The following is a 17,531-nucleotide window of genomic DNA, read 5'->3' as shown; positions in this document are numbered from 1 at the left end:
CATATAAACAAAACACAGTGGAGGGACACATTTCTTACATAACATTTACGCCTTCTCTTGAATAAATGGCCATTATATTTTAAATAAACTAACACCCTCTCAATCTTCAAGTCTAACCTTGATTGACTGGGCATCTACAAATTCATCCTGGGCCTGATGTGCTTCATCCTTCCAGAAGTAGGAGGTACATTGTATCAATGAGGAGAGCAGTTAGCATAATGGTTAACATCTTCGCCTCCTATGTACAAGGTACAAGGCTTGATCCTGACCTCCAGTCAATGTCTGTTGAGAGTTTACATGTTCTCCCTGTGTCTCTGTGAGTTCCACCCACCTCTGAAAAAAATGCTGAGTGTTTTAATCTCAAACTCACCAATTAATGGAGCTTTGGACAGCAGCACAGACTCTCCCTGGTGCCCTATAGGCGAAGAGTTGTATAGACCATCTTCTTTTGGCATCTGCTGTAGTACTCAGTATCCTCAAGGGAGAGAATATGGATCTCAGACTGCGCATCATGGCAGGGCTACTTGATGGTTTAAAATATGACCCTAGGTGATTCGGTCATGTTGACTAATGTCACCAAAATGGTTTAGGGTAGTTACTGATGATAAGTGAGTTGAGGACCCAGCCTACTGGCAACCTACATCAGGGACCCATGCTAATGGTGGTAGGGCATATGTGCCCCTATTGGCCAGTGTATGCCTGCCATAAATCCCAGCAGCCCTGGGTCAATAAGCTACTGGCCGTCCAGTGCCCAGTTGCCTAGCCTGGGTTACCTGGGATAGCTCTGTTGATTAAAAGCTTGATGTAAAACCCAATCAACCTGCTAAACATGAACTAAGAATTGCTACACTCAATGTACGTTCACTGAAGGACTGATCTTGGAAGTGGATAACATGATGGTATAGAGGAGGCTGGACATCTTATATATAGATATAGATCAATAGAGACTTGGCTTGGAATCCAGAGTCTACTACTCAGGAGGAGAACAAACTAGAAATGGTATTGGAATCGTGGTGGAAGACAGGCTTCAGAAGGTAGTGAGGGATATCATTAGAATTAGTGACAGACTCATCGCGATCAGACTTCAATGTAATGTTAGAGCAGTATTCACAACCTCAGCCTATGCCCCACAGCAGGGCTGTCATAGTGAGGAAAAGAGTGCATTCATACAACAATTGCAGGACCTACTAGATAAAGCAGGACAACATGAATTGGTGTTGATAATGGTTCATAGGTAGGTACTAGGCTATTGGCCCTAGGGCCTATATAAGCCTAGCCAAAAAGGTACCCTGGCTTTCGCCACCCAAGAAAATTATTTTCTTGTGCCCCTGTCGAGCAGAGCCACAGAAGTAATCCATGGGGTGAATTTCCTATTTCCCATCCAATCATCAAGATTTTTCTTGAAGAGTGCTAATGAGGAACTTTTTTTGATAAAGATAGATAGTTTGTTCCAGAGTATGGGAAATCTCTGGGACAGGACTCTATGCCTCCTGCATGTTCTGTTTATTGTGGTGACAATATTTAGGTCCCTAGAGCATGTAGCTCAGAGGGATTGGGATTTCTTTAAGTGGAGCATGCCCAACAGCTCTGGGTTTGACATAGCTTTGTATGTTAGGCAGAGATCGCCTCTGAGTAGGTGAAATGCAACGAAGTAAAGCTGGAGTTTTTTGAGACGGTCTGCGTAGGGCATCTGTTTGAGGCTGGTAATCCTCTTTGTGAGGTATTTCTGCACCCTTTCCAGTTGTTGTAGATATCTTGTGAGGTACATACCAAAAGGGGCATTGTACTCTATAATGGGTCTAATGAGTGATGAGTAGAGGGGAACAATGATCTCTTTTTTCCTGGATGAGAAACCTTTTGTGATGAGGTGTGCCACGTAGAAGGATTTCCTGACTACTGTGGCGATGAGATTATCAAAGGAGAGACTACTGTCCACCTGTGTCCCAAGGTCTCTTATACTTTCGGTGTTAATTAGACTACCGCCTATGTGGTAGTTCATGGGTACAGAGTTTTTACCAAAGGGGATGACAAAGCACTTTTTGGCATTGAGCTTGAGGCCATGGCTTTGACACCAGGCATCTGTCTCAGTGAGGCCCTTTTGTAGGATGTTGACATCTTTAGGAGTCTGCAAACTTCATTAGTCAAAGACCTTCTGTGTTAGCCTGTACTTCAGAGAAGTAGATACCAAACAGGAGAGGACCCAGGATTGAACCCTGTAGTACTTCACTTGTCACTGATCTGAAGTCAGATTTGGAGTCTGCTACTTTCACAGTGTGGGTTCTGTCAGTGAGCCTGTTGGCAACCCATCTTGTGACATAGGGATTTATACCTAGTTTAGTGAGTTTTTCTATAATTTCAGAGTGAGGGGTGGTGTCGAAAGACTTGGTGAGATTTAGATAGGCTGTGTGAACCACCTTACCCTCATCTACGGCTTTGGTGACTGCTTCAAAGAAGTCTATCAGGTTTAGGGGACATGATCTGCCTTTTACAAACCTGAACTGGGTGGAGTCCAGAGTTTGGAGATTACCAATGTCTTTGTTTATAAGTTCCATGATGATACGTTCCATGGTCTTGCAGACCAGGCTCATCAGGCTAATGGGGTGGTAGTTCCCGGGGTCCGTAGTGGCTCCCCATTTGTGGAGTGGGATAACTGTCACTGTGCACCATTCAGTGGGAACAAAGCCTGAGGTGAGACTATGATTGCACATGGTACTTAGGTGGGGTGCCAGGTCATTCTGTAGTTCATGTAGAATGCAGCCTGGGATGTTGTCAGGTCCCATGGATGCTGTATTCTTGGCTTTGGAGAGTGTGTTTTTTACCTGTGCAGCCGTGATTACAGGAGCTACGCATTCTTCCAGTATAGAGATGGGCCCTTTAGGGGGTGAGAGGGGGGGGTAAAGTTAGCACTGAACCTATCTGCCAGGATGTTTGCAATATCAGTTGGTTCTGTATATTTAGTGCCATTCTGCTGTAACTCAGAGCAGATCTGAGTGTTGCCATTGAGATTCTTGACGTAGCTATAGAATGCTTTCTGGTTGTCTTTAGAATCAGTGGTGATTTTGTTTTCGTATCTAGCTTTGGAGGATTTTATGAGGGATCTAAGCTTCTTACTGAGGCTGACCAGGAAGTTCCTCCAATCATGGGATTTTACTCTTTTTTGCAACAGTTTCTTTCTTCTGTTGTGACTTGGATCAGTGACTTGAATGCACATATCAGGACAGACAGACCAGGATATGAGGACTGCCTAGGTCCACATAGGTCAGGCAACAGCAATAAAGAATGAGAGGCTATTCTAGACTTCTGGCTGACAAACGGCTTGATAGTAGCCAAAACATGGTTCAAAAAGAGAGACAGTCACAAGATCACATACAAGAGTGGCCAACATGCAACTCAGGTACACTTCCTCCTAGTAAGGAAAGGGCACAGGGGTAGAATCAGTGATTGCAAAGTCAATCCCAGTGAAGCAGTTGACCCACAGTATAAACGACTGATTGACACAATCAGGTGCAAGCAGTGGTCAGCGAAGGCTCTAAGGCCAACAGAGATCAGGCTGAAGACTTGGAAGTTGACTGTAGAGAAAGTACAACAGTTCAAGGAGTTACTCAGGACTCTAGCACCCCAAGAAGAGGATGAAATAGGTAGAGTTGAAGAAGAATGACAGTACCTCAAAACAGCATGTATGAGGACTACAGAACAGATATGTGGCTGAGCCAGGTATGGAAATAAGATACATAAGGAAAGCTGGTGGTAGAATGCAGAAGTCCAGGAAGTCATCAAAAGAAAAAAGGAGTGCAGGAAACAGTGGGAGATAGGAAAGATGGACCAAGCAAGGAAGAAATACTGGCTGGTTAACAAAGAAGCTAAAAAAGGAGCCACAATAGCAAAGAATAGGGCATCAGAGGCAGTCTACCAGCTTCTGGAAAGAGACTCACTAGGTGGCACAAAGAAACTTTTCATAAGGGTTGCCAGCAACAACCTGCTCACCGGCCCACAGGACATCAAAGGAAGATGGAAGGAGAACTTCCAGCAGCTTCTAAATAAAGAAAACCCCACAGAATCTGTACCTCCTCAGACACAGCCTACAATTAGAGACAAAGAGGAGCCCACCCTAGAAGATGCAAAAACAGCACTAAGGAAGATGAAGTCAGGGAAAGCAGCAGGTTCAGATGAGGTCACAGCAGATATGATAAAGATGCTGGGTGAGATAGGGGAGAAATGGCTCCTGAGGGTACTCATAGCAGTGTGGAGAGAAAGGTGTATCCCAGATGACTGGAGAATAAGCATACTTGTGCCAATGTACAAGAACAAAGGGGACATCCACAAATGTGGGCAGAACAGCGGTATCAAACTCCTGTCACATCGCATGAAAGTTCTAGAAAGGGTGATTGATAAACGAATACGCAGAGTAGTAGAAAGTAAAATGACAGATGAGCAGTTTGGATTCAGATCAGGATTCAGCACAACTGACCTGATATTTACAGTGAGGCAGATAGTTGAGAAGAAGCTAAAGATGAAAGAGTCCAACTGGGCATTCCTAGACTTGGAGAAAGCATATAACAAGGTCCCAAGAAAGCTGATTTAGGGAGTACTGCAGTGGTTTGAAGTCCCAGAAACATTGGTAGAATTAGTACAGGCTATGTACAAGGATTCAGTGACTCAAGTACAAACAATGATTGGTTTCACAGAGGGGTTCCCAGTGGGAGTAGGTGTACATCAGGGTTCAGCTCTGAGCCCACTGCTGTTCATACTGGTGATGGACTACATTAGCAAAAAGGTCAGAGAAGCCAGATCAACAAAGTTGTTGTATGCAGATGATGTGTCATTTCAGGCAGACTCTGAGCAAGAACCTCAGCAAAGGATAGGGGAATGAAATGCAAAACTGAAGGCACATGGGGTGAAATTAAGTACAGATAAGACCGTGGTAATGGCTGCAAATTGGTGAAATCAGAAGAAGTTGAGAACTGAGATAGAAGGGAAGACAGTGAAACAGGTTAACAGCTTCAACTATCTGTGAGGGGTGGTCGAGGAGTAGGGAAGTCTGAATGAAGAGGTCAAAACTGGAATCAGAGGGGCTGTAGCCAACTGGCAGAGAATGTCAGTGGTAGTGTATAACAGAAGAATTCCAAAGCAGCTGAAAAGTTAGGTGTATAAAACAGTGGTGGGACCAGTACTACTGTATGGTACAGAAACCTGGACAGTAAAGGAAGAGCAGATGAAGAAGCTAGAGGTGATGGAAATGAAGTGCCAGAGATGGGTGGCAGGATGCACACTATGGTACACAGGAAGAAATGAGGACATAAGAGCAGAAGCCAAAGTAGCTCCAATTGCAGAAAAGACCAAAGCGAAAGGATTACTGTGGTTCAGGCACATGTGCAGAAAAGCAGAAGACAATCTGGCGAAGAAGGTTTGGGGCAGACAGGAAGAAGATAACAGGAAATGAGGGTATCCAGCAAAGAGGTGGATGGTCTGTGTGAGAGAAGATCTGCGACAGTGAAGCATGAGTATCGAAGAAGGCAGGAGTGTAGTATTGAACTGAGAGATATGTCAACAGTTAACACGACACCCTGACCCCATGTAGAAAATTGGAAAAAGGGGATTGATGATGACAAACGGTGTCATGACTTACTTTCCTTGTAATTCCTATGATCCTGTGATCCTATAAAGCAAGATTGTAGTGTTGCAGCACAACAGAATACAGAGGCAGTGGCCACAGACAAAACAAGCTTAAAGCAAACCACAAGAGTACAAGTTTATTTATTTTATATATTTTCACCAGGTAAGTGGGCTGGTAGGTACACCCTTTTCATCCATAAATTGGACCACATGGGCTAAGATGCAATGAACAGTAATATAATTAAAGTGTGTATTATTACAAAAGAGAAAAATAAATAATAACATATACATTTATAAGAGTTATACAAATAAAAACAGAACAAGAATTATGTGCCATAGAGTAGTAAACAATGTCAATTCTGTGAGTGGAAGTGCAAGTAGAGAGCAGTTAACCACTGTCCTGGAAGCATATACAGGAGTCTTTAAGTGGTTAGAATTAAAGCTAACACTGCTATGTAACTAATAATAATTCAGGCCAGAAACAACAGCAATAGCCCCTTCTTTCATCAAGGTGGTCTATTCCCCAGTTTTGCTTTGCCTATTATTGACTGTCAAAGGCTGACAGAGGCTATAGTTAAAGCTCAGAAAAGGTGGTCACGTGCCCTTTCTCCTGCCACTTCTGTCTCATTTCTGAAATCAGTGCTGGTCTTGTATTTCCAGCATCAGCTGTGATGCAAGCTCACCTGATATCAGGGATGGCTTCCATGTTACTCATGCTAGATCCATCATTACCTGCCTAAATATTGATATTGCGGCCTCCAAGAACCACGTTGTGGCATTCTTTAAGGCCTGTTTCACTAGTGTACAATACAGTGGTGCTAGCATGTGTACCAGAACTGTCTGACCCTAACTATAGAGCCTTCAGATTTGTCAGACACCCCCATGAAAAACACAGGGGGTCCTCGGGGCTTCTGAGGTCCTCCATCTTCAAGTCTTCTAATAAGTAACTATTTTCAGATTCACATCCACCTAAAAGCCTCCACAAAGCTTAGACTGTCCCAAAGACTATACAATAGAAAGCTTGGATGAGTAACAGGAAGTACATTCCCTAGCTCTCCAGGGTGAGCTCAAGTTTAGGGAATGCCTAGATCAAATGAGACAGCATGGGGATAGTCATCTGATCCTATCCCTTCTTCTGATTGCATACTTCAGGCAAGGGGTTAGTCAGCTGATCCCACTCTGTCTTCTCATTGCATACTTCAAGCATGGGGTTATTCAGCTGATCCCATTCCTTCTTCTGATTGCATACTTCAGGCAAGGGGTTAGTCAGCTGATCCCACTCTGTCTTCTCATTGCATACTTCAAGCATGGGGTTAGTCAGCTGATCCCATTCCTTCTTCTTACTGAATACTTCAAAAGGCCTACCGGAATTCAGACCAGTCTTCTTGAGTTGTTCCTTCTAATGAATGTTCTAAGCAATGTCATCAGGATAGCAAGGAGCACCCAGATACATTTTTGCTCTCTTTTATCCACCATCTGTCATTCATTAGAAATCTCTCAGCCAGTTAGCCCATTTGTTCCCTATCACCAAGGAGACAGTTGACTAGGAGGAGCTGTCATTCAGTTATCCAGTAGGGCTGGTTCAAGACTTTATGTTTTAAGTCCTAGTGCTAGTATGCATCTAGCAAAGCACTGGGGAGGGGATTTGTAATGGAATGACCACAGAGGATGTCACTTCACTTCTGCGCAGAATGTTACATCTAAACAACCTGCCCATCCCCTCAAAGCATTAGCCATGACATATCCCAGTAGCCATGATTTGTGCATGCAACCCTTCCAATCCCTTAGAGATGTAAAAAAATTCACAAACCATGTGTTTGGAGTTCTCTCAGCATTTTTTTCCCTTAGAGATGTAATCAGCCCATTCCCCTTCACTCCTCCCACTCTGCCCCTTCTCTCCCCCACAGTGCTCCTTCACTCCTCCCACTCCATGTCTGTCTCTTTCAGTACTGGGCTGCTAGTACTAATCAAACCCCAACTGCCTGGGTCACAGTTAGGGGTTCATCTCTCTCTGCATCTCTGAGACAGGCTGAGAATCCACTTGTCCCCAAGACAGTTTTTTTTTGAGCCGGTACTGGATTTCAGCAACCAAAATTCCGTCATTCCAAAATAAACTTTCCAAATGATTACAGTGCAATAATTCCTTCTGTGCTTTGCCAGAAGGAGACAGGATGTCTTGTTTGATCTCCAGAATTGTAACTCCCCATAAAGATTACTAAACAGGCTAGGAGATACTGCACTTCCAAACTGGAGTCTGCCATTATTAAATCAGGACACAACCATTTTCGTTTCCACACCATGGTGTTCACTGAAGTAATGTCCCTAGTAGTAACTCATCACAAGTTGCATGAGCCAAAATGTTTTCAGTTTTTTTTTCACATTTAATTTGAGACAGTCATCTTTGAATCAGTTGTTAGCATAGTCTAACTCATGTTGGAGTATTTGTGAGTCAGTGGAAGATTGAATAACAACATCCAATTTACAGCCATCTGCAAAATTAGATACCCAGGTCCAGGAGTGCTGTCTGCAAGGTCTGAGAAATGGATGCCAAATAGGAGTGGGGCCAACAATAAGCCCTGTGGTACACCACTGGTACATTTATTGGTTTCAGACTTAGCACTTGTGACTCTAACCACTGGGTTCTGTCAGGCAACCAGTTAGCCATCATAACACAACATAAAGATTTGTATTCAGGTTTACAAGTCTGTCGATAATGTCTGTATGAGGAAGAGTGTCAAAAGCCACAGGTCCACATATGCTGTATGTACTGTGTAACTGCTATCCACTGCTCTGGCTACTTTTTCAAATAAAATAATGAGTTTAAAGTGGGGCGACATTACTTGAACAATTAGTACATGAAGCAAAAATTGAAAACAAAGCTCTACATTTTCCCATTTATTCCTGATAGTGCATACTAATGGATATAGTTTTAGGGGTGGTATATCCAATAAAAACAGAGTCATATGGTTGTTGCATATGCCAGTTCTGTAATAGCATTGGTTTTAATGTTATCCACTGTCAGATATGTCCAGTGATATCATTACAGTCTCTAAAGCAAAAGGCATTTACATCCACCATCTGTGATATCTCATAGCTATCACATAATAAGAACATGTTCACATGTTCTATTACTTTTGAGAAGGTCCCTCATTGGGGAAAGTTGGTCTGTATATGATACCAACAGTACAGCTGAATTAATAGGCTGCCCCTTGGTCATGACATGCAAGATCTGCAGAGGGATTTGGTCAGCCTTTTGATGAAGTGCTGAGGTGACATACACATCTTAGTGTATGCGTAGCATGACTGCACTAGAACCTGGCCCAAGATAATAGCATGTGGTCAGAATCTAATCAGGACTCTGTTCATATCAGTCAAAGAAGAGACTTGCACGTGTCACGAGGGACTGAGACTTGGTTCAGGCCTCAGTGCATGACAGCTCAAGGTGGACCAGTGTAATAATATGCTTGTCCTAAGATGTAGAATGAGAACATGGTCCAGATTGCCATTACATGGAAACATACAGTACTCCAGGAATGTTAATACTTAAAAAATATATTGTGTGGGAAATATACTAGATTTTTTGATTCTGATATACCCTGTGTATTCACACATATCATGCCTCCTTATCTGCCCACAAAAGATAGCAACCTTATGTGTAATTATATACTATACTATATTGAAAGTGAAAGAAAAACAATCACAGGAAGGTACATCAATTTGTGACTGTGAGACACTATTATTTGCCTCCCCCTCCAAGCCACATTTTGTTGGCCACTGAATGCTCCCCAACAGACAACCACTTTATATGTGTGATTTTCAAAAGTGATGGAATAGCAGCCACATTTTGTTTTTCCACTCGCTGCTACAGGGCACCCCATTCCTACATCAGTTGCCATAAAATTAAACTAATAAGTAAACAAATACAGAAGGGTAACATGTTGTGGGCAGTGTGTACTGCTACCATTGCCCTCCATGCTTCCCACCTATCCCTTATAATACTTTCAACCTTCTGGTAAAGCAATAATAATTACACTCAGTAATGCCAGGCTTTAGAGTTTTATGCTTATTGTTCATAACATGCACACTGATGCAAAACATGTTGTTCTATTAACTTTACATGAGGGAATTAGAGTAATATTTACAAATCTTCCCCATTTTGGGTCTTTGTTTCCCCTCAGAGTAATATTTACAAAACTTCCCAATTTTGGGTTTTTGTTTCCCCCATTATTTTTGACCTTGTCCATAATTTCTGAGCAAGGAAGTTCAGAGGTATGCTGTCCACACACACATAGAACTATCTGGTTTCCTGACATAGAAAAAACAATAATAGATGACCATTATGTATTTAAAATTTGAGCTTCCACACACTATGCTCTGTCCCCAAAGTACAGCAAGCCAAAGCAATGATCATTTTGTTGTGATCATGCCAACTTCCCTTCACTTTCATCCACTGACTGCCCCCAAACAAACAGCCATTTCTGGTGATCATTAAAAAAAGGGTGGTGTTATTTTTTGGTAATTTGAAGGTACGCCAAAGAAATTATACAGTGGGGCAAAAGGAAATTAAATCACTAAGGAGATATGTTTATGCATGTATGTCCCTTCACTTACCACTACAAGTATTCCAGAAGTAGTTTTCAGCAGTGGCAAAGGGTAGGTAATATTGCAACAAATAAACGCATAATAAAGTGTATTGACCACAGGAGTTGTTTCAGTAGTAAGTTGTTAATAACTGTGTTTCTCCCACTTCAGGAACTGGTGCTTTGTTTGGAAGGAAAGACCAGAGGATCAAGATCAAAATGGAGACCATCAGACTTGCAACTTATATTTTATATGAAAATTTTAGGCTGCATTTTTTCTGCATGGAATAAAAAAATGCAAACTTACGCAAGTTAATAAATCCCAATTGCTGACCAGTATTAAAATACTTTGACAGCAGTTTCACTACAAAAGGATGATCTGCTTCGGTAGTCAGACAAAATGCTCCACAACAACCGGCCCATTTTTTACAGCAGCTGTTGACCTCACAAAGATTAGCTACTACCTATGTCACATTGTGGGCAGCACCTAAGCAGAAGAGGAACTGACTTAACTATGTCTGAAGTACATCATGTAGAGAGAAACGAAATTCATCTTCAAAGGATATGATAGGGAAAGTTTAAAAAAAATGGTGGGCTAAGCAGAGAAATGTAAGACCTGAAATCTAATTATTCCACTCTGGCTCCTACATGCAAGTTGAATAAATCTTTAGAGACAAAAGAAAACTTACGGTTGAGTTTTAATGCAGATGTGGTCAGAGTTTTCCTTCAACATTATACTGCACACCTTGGATGGTATACACAGTTGGCAAAGACGAATCTCACAGTAGGGAGGTCCTTGAGTTGATGTTATGAAGGATCTAGGAATGGTGATGTGGACTCTTCAGATAGGATGGAGGAGGTGTTGGCCACTCATTTTCCCATTTGCAAAGCACTTAATCATGAATAGACTGAATATTCATCAGTGCAGACTTGGTAGATGAGTGCTCATCTCTGACGGTAATGTTTCTGTCCCATTCTCTGACCATGGGGAAGCAGAGGTTAGCATTTCAATAGACAGATGAAAGGTGAGGGTACTGATCAATGTCTCCTGGACAATAATGGGCTTCTACACTCAACCTCTATGTGTTCAGGAAGTGGTTAAGCAATTTAGTGAACATTTTGAGGATCATATATAGATGCCAATGTAACATCCAGTCTCCTGTGGGACTTCTATATATATTTCCTAAAATGCTAGGGTGAGGAGATGGGCCTCTAGGTTGAAGATGAGGTGACATACAGATGAGATACAGAGTACAAGAATGTATGTGATACTTTGTTGCAAATCCTCACACTAGCTATCTGAGATGAGCCAGATATAAAGGCTCTCATCCTTTTATTACAAAAATGACCTCAGGAATTTCTGGACATTAATATATACCAGTATGGAAGAGAAATTAAAATTATTGGCATGGGTGACAAATGGTGGGGTAAGGCAGGAGGTTTACATTTTTTTATGACCTTCAGTCAGGGAAGTGTGTTTATTCCTCTAAAGCAATTTTATAGCTGTTTGTGCAGCATCATTTGAGGATGGCCCCTCTGGGGAATGTAGATGAATTAGGGTGGACCTTAGCAATGAAGGAAGCTAAATTATCCCACATGGCAAGTTCTCTGCAGGAGGCATTCTTAGATCAGATTAGTATATACACTGTTGATGTGCATTAAGGTCTTGAAAACGTAAAAGACTTCAGGTTCTGACTGATTCCATTAAAAGATTTTTAAAATTCTTCCATCCCAGACTTTTAATCTCCTCTTACAAAGTCTGCAGTTACTGGGATGAGTGTCTAGAATATTCTCCCCTCTCTGACTTGGAAAGCACAACCTTAATTTCAGTGATTCAGAAGCCGGGCAAAGATCCTTACGATGCATTCAGTTATCACTGTATATCAAGTTTAAATGCCAGCAATCAAATGTTTATGTCAGTAGTGGCTAAGAGCTTAAAACCAGATGTCTAAGCTGGTCCACCACAGTCAGGCTAGATTCATATATGTCAGGTAACAAAGGGTTTGTACACAGAATGTTTTTGGTATAATGGAAGTGGATAAGTCAAGACAGGTACTTTTATCCTTACATTTTGATGTTGAACTACTTTTGACATGTTGTTGTGGCCTTTCCTATTCAGAGTAGTTTTATATCAGGCTGCTCTCCAGACAGTTGGCAAAGGGGTTAGGATCACTGTATGAAAAAGCATTTGTTTTCACACTTTGTCTCCCGACAACTGACCAGCGGCTGCTCCTTGGACATCTCTTCTTCTCCCAAGTCTTACAGACCCGCCTCCCTCAGGCTAATACTGACCCATGTCTGGGGCCAGTGAGGATCTCAAGGATCATGAGGCAGCTCCACACTGCTGTGAGGATGTGTAGTTCCTCCCTCAGGCTAATACTGACCCATGTCTGGGGCCAGTGAGGATCTCAAGGATCATGAGGCAGCACCACACTGCTGTGTGGAAGTGTCATTCCTAACTTCATGCCCATTGATCATTCTCATTCTATCTTTATTGTGTGCAATGGGCTTTGTGGCATCTGGGCCACATCTATGCTTATGCACCAGCATGAGTCCTACCCTTCTACAGTACAGCACCTCATGTGAGTCCCCTTCCTCCAGCAGGAATTATACATGAGGGTGCATCCAAAACCACCCCCTACTTCCCCACGATGGGCACAACCATCCTCCCTGTCTGTGCCTTTATATGTCAGAGCCATTAATCGAACCCAGATTGCCAGGACCAAAGTCAGGGCTTTATCCCCCAATGCTATTGGTCTAGGTATAAAGGAGCATTTATAATAGTGAGAGTGGAGCACTGGGTATCTGAGAATGTCACAGTGTGATGCAACACCTAGTGGGATTAACCACTCCCTCTTTTACTCTTTACCTGAGCTATTGAATTATGTGCAAGCTCTTGTGTAAATGGGATGTGCCAGACAGCATAATCAGCATAATCCTGCTGCACCTGTTAACAGGTGATATAAGTGGTCACCTTACCCCAGCCAATAAAGAGTATATTCAAAAGCTCTGGCATCTTTTATTAAGATTTGAACTTATTTCCAATTTTAGAATCAATATAGCCAAGACCCATGTACTTCACCGTGGATGCTTTCTACATCTGCAATAGCATATAGCTTTCTTTAGACCAAAACTTTGTATTGGGGGTAGATTTGAGTCCCTGTATAAGCCAAATAGGGGCCTATTTTCTGTCAAATTGAGGAATATGACTGAACTACATATAATAAGTAACTAGAAGGAACAGAGGCAACTGATGGACCAGAAGTTGTGAACAATTAAAATGATATCAATCTTCAGATTACTTTACCCATTACGTACTGTTATGATATATCTACCTCAAATTTAATTGAGAACCATATATCCTAGGGTTAAGACTGTTGAGGTATTTGATTACCAGGACTGAGACTGTACGTGCTGGCTAGAGATCTGCAAGTATTGGCATTATAATTGTTAAAAGAACATAATATGCCCTGGAAAATGAATGAAGCTAAAATACTTCTCCACCTTTGGGCACAGGATGGCAGTATATGCCTGAACAAGAAATATATCATTCAGTGGTTGCAGTGTCCCCAGTACTGAAAGATGGGGAGGACTGGAAAGTTCTCTTGTATTTTCCTCATTTTAGAGGAAGCTTACGCCTTCTTTCTAGAAACTCCTCTTGAGATTGTCAAATTGTCCTTCTGGGCACCACAGGTGGACTGCACTGCAGCAATGGGTGAGGAGACCCCCAGAGAAAGTTGGAAAGTTGGAATGACAGGAGTCTTCTTTAAGGGGAACAGCTCTTACTCAGTGACACAAGAATGTCAGTTTTAGAAGTAAGAGATAAGTCAGGTCATAGGATGATTCCTTCATGCATGCTAGAATTCATAAATACATAAAAAGGCTACTCTTCATCCATGTAAAGAACTACAAAATAACTGTATTAGTAAATGAATAAATAGGCAAGCTTTCAGAAAGTATTTTTCTTTCCTGACTACTAAGCAAATCAAAACTGCAACATAAAAAGTACTCCTGTTAACTGCATTGTTTGATTTTCAGTAATGTTTCTAAGATAATCTTGACTTTATTCTAAAATCAAAGTAAACATCACTCTAAGAATTCAATACATATTGTTATTTTGTCTCACAAGCTAACAAAACATCACTGTAATTCACAGCTAAAATGCTTTTTTAAAGATACTTTGTGATATTTGAAACGTAAAACACAGAACACAGTAATGATGACTGACCTCTATATCGTGCATTATTTGTGTGTGTGTATGTGTGTGTGTGTGTGTGTGTGTGTGTGTGTGTGTGTGTGTGTGTGTGTGTGTGTGTGTGTGTGTGTGTGTGCGCGCGCGCGCATGTGTACCTAGCTAAAACTCTTCTACTCTCATTTTAGGACAGTCCTAGAAACTAGATCAGAGATTTTAAAAGTAAGCCGGAAAAGGTTAATTTCTGCAGGGCTAAAACATGCTTGGCAAGCACTCATAGGTTCATAGGTAGGTATTAGGCTATCAGCCCAAGGGCCTAAGTAAGCCTAGCCAACAAGGTTCCCTGGCTTACGCCACCCAAGAAAGTTAATTTCCTGTGCCCCTGTCAAGCAGAGCCACAGAAGTGATCCCCTGGGTGTATTTCCTATTTCCCATCCAATCATTAAGATTTTTCTTGAAGAGTGCTAATTAGGAACTTTGCTTGACATAGGTGGGTAGTTTGTTCCAGAGTATAGGAAGTCTCTGGGACAGGAATCTATCCTTCCAGCATGTCCTGTTTATTGTGGTGACAAGGTTTAGGTCCCTAGAGTGTGTAGCTTGGAGGGATTGGGATTTCTTTAGGTGTAGCATGTCCAACAGCTCTGGGTTTAACATAGCTTTATATGTTAGGCAGAGATCTCCTCGGAGTAGGCGATATTCTACAGAGTAAAGATGGAGTTTTTTGAGATGATCAGTGTAGGGCATCTGTTTGAGGCCAGTAATCCTCTTTGTGAGGTACTTCTGTGGCCTTTCCAGCTGCTGCACATGTCTTGTGAGGTACATTCTAAAAGGGCCGTTGTACTCTATAATGGGTCTAATGAGTGCCGAGTAGAGGGGAACAATGACCTCTTTTTTCCTGGATGAGAACCCATTTGTGATGAGGTGTGCCACATAGAAGGATTTCCTGACTACTGTGGCAATGTGATTATCAAAGGAGAGACTACTGTCCACCTGGATCCCAAGGTCTCTTATCAGACATTCAACATTAAATAGACTGCTGTTTGTGTGGTAGTTCATGGGTACAGAGTTTTTACCAAAGGGGATGACAATGCACTTTTTGGCATTCAGCTTGAGGCCATGCCTCTGACTCCAGGCATCTGTCTCAGTGAGGCCCTTCTGTAGGATGTCCACATCATTTGAGGACTTGACTATGGCTCCTAGTTTGTGGTCATCTGTGAACTTCGTTAGCCAGAGGCCTTCTGTGTTAGCCCGTACTTCAAAGAAGTAGATACCAAACAGGAGAGGTCCAGGACTGAACCCTGTGGTACTCCACTTGTCACTGGTTTGAAGTCAGATTTGGAGTCTGCAACTTTTACAGTGTGGGTTCTGTCAGTGAGCCAGTTGGCAACCCATCTTGTGATGTAGGGATTTATACCTAGTTTAGTGAGTTTAGCTATAATTCCAGAATGGGGGATGGTGTTGAAAGCCTTGGCAAGGTCAAGATAGGCTGTGTGAACCACCTTACCCTCGTCTACAGCTTTGGTGACTGCCTCAAAGAAGTCGATCAGGTTCAGAAGGCATGATCTGCCTTTCACAAACCCGAATTGTGTGGGGTCCAGAGTTTGGAGGTTACCAATTTCTTTGTTTATGAGTTCCATGATGATACGTTCCATGGCCTTGCAGACCAGGCTCATCAGGCTTATAGGGCGATAGTTCCCAGGATCAGTGGTGGCTCCCCCTTTGTGGAGTGGGATAACTGTTGCTATGCACCATTCAGTGGGCACAAAGCCTGACGTGAGACTATGATTGAATATGGTGCTTAGGTGGGGAGCCAGTTCGTTCTGAAGTTCATGTAAAATGTAGCCTGGGATGTTGTCCGGTACCATGGATGCTGTGTTTTTGGTTTTAGAAAGTGCAGCTTTTACCTGCATAGATGTGATTACAGGGACTCTGCATTTTTCCTGTATAGATATGGGTCCTTTAGGGGGTGAGAGGGGGGTAAAGTTAACACTGAACCTATCTGCCAGGATGTTGGCAATATCAGTTGGTTCTGTAATTTTCATGCTGTTGTGCTGTAACTCAGAGCAGATCTGGGTGTTGCCATTGAGATTCTTGACATAGCTATAGAATGCTTTGTGGTTGCCCTTAAAATCAGTGGCGATTTTTTCCGTAGCTAGCTTTGGAGGATCTTATAGGGGATCTCAGCTTCTTACTGAGGCTGACCAGGAAGCTCCTCCACTCATAGTTTCATAGGTTCATAGGTTGATACTAGGCTATCTGCCCTAGGGCATTTATAAGCCTAGCCAGAGTATGTTTGGCTTTCGCCACCCTTTTAGATTAGTTGACTGTGCCTCTGTATAGTAGGTCACAGAAGGTAGCCCTTTTAAGGTTTGTTTACTGTACCTCTGTCAAGCAGCGACACAGAAGAGATCCCAGGGGTAAACTTACGATCTCCCATCCATTTGTCAAGATCTCTTGAAGAGGGTCAGTGAGGGGCTCTGCCTGACATGGATTGGGATTTTGTTCCAGAGTGAGGGGAGCCTCTGGGATATGAATCTGTCCCTCCAGCATGTCCTATTTATTTCTGTGCTGAGGTTCAGGTCCCTGGAATGTGTAGCTCTAAGGGATTTAGATTTCCTGAGGTGAAGCATGTCCATTAATTCTGGGTTGGACATGGCTTTATACGTCAGACACAGATCACCTCTGAGTAGGCGGTACGCAACTGAGTAGAGCTGGAGTTTCTTTAGCCGAACTGCATAGGGCATCTGTTTGAGCCCCTTGATCCTCTTGGTGAGATACTTTTGGGGTCTTTCCAGTTGCTGAAGGTGTCAGGTAAGGTAAATCCCAAATGGGGCATTGTACTCAATTATGGGCCTGATAAGTGATGAGTAGAGGGGCACAATGACCTCTCTTGATCTAGATGTGAACCCTTTCATGATAAGGTGGGCTATATACAAGGTCTTTCTAACCACTTTGGCAATGTGATTGTCAAAGGAGAGATTGCTATCTACTTGGGTCCCCAAGTCCTTAATTACTTCTTCCGTACTTAATGGATTACCGCCTATGTGGTAATTTGTGGGCACTTTGTTTTTTCCAAAGGGGATGACTATGCACTTTTTGGCATTTAGCTTTAGGCCACGGCTCTGGCACCAGTTATCCATCTCTGT

Source organism: Protopterus annectens, chromosome 4.part0 (genome assembly GCF_019279795.1).
Source record: "Protopterus annectens isolate FY-2018-M chromosome 4.part0, PAN1.0, whole genome shotgun sequence".
In the NCBI taxonomy this organism is placed as follows: domain Eukaryota; kingdom Metazoa; phylum Chordata; order Ceratodontiformes; family Protopteridae; genus Protopterus; species Protopterus annectens.
This window is presented reverse-complemented; position numbering follows the sequence as displayed.